Genomic DNA, 565 nt, shown 5'->3' with positions numbered 1-565 from the left:
GCCCCCAGCCCCGGGGCCCCCCCGGGCCCCCCCCCCCCTGCCGCAGCACGGCATGGCTCGGCACGGTTCCAGCTGCACCCCAGCATCGTGAAGCAGCCTTAATCCGGAGTCACTCCCGGAGCAGCCATGGGTGGGAGCCCCGTGCACGGCGCTTCCCGGGGCCCGGACCATCCCCTCGCCCCTCGCAGGGGCCGTACCTGGGTCTGGGTGAGCCCCAGCTGGGCCGCCAGCTCGGCGCGCTCCGGCAGCGCCAGGTACTGGGTCTGCTGGAAGCGCTGGTTGAGGGCTTGCAGCTGCAGGCTGGAGTAGATGGTGCGCGGCTTGCGCAGCTTCTTCCCCTTGCCGTTGATGCGCAGCTCCCCGTTGGCGATGGCCGGGGGCTTCTCGTGCTCTTGGGGTGGGAGAGGAGCAGAGTGTTAAACCAGCACGCTGGGAGGTTAAAAACCAAAGCAAACCAACCCCAAACCATCCCACCCTGGCGCTGGGGGCTGCGGCGGGTTTTGCTGCTTGGAGGTTAGTGCTGGAGGGGAAGGGGAGTGGGGGGACCTGCTTTGGGGGCTGGCTT

This window comes from Egretta garzetta, unplaced genomic scaffold (genome assembly GCF_000687185.1).
Source record: "Egretta garzetta isolate BGI_Z169 unplaced genomic scaffold, ASM68718v1 scaffold498, whole genome shotgun sequence".
Lineage (NCBI taxonomy): Eukaryota > Metazoa > Chordata > Aves > Pelecaniformes > Ardeidae > Egretta > Egretta garzetta.
The sequence above is the reverse complement of the archived record's forward strand: the minus strand, read 5'-3'. Positions refer to the sequence as shown.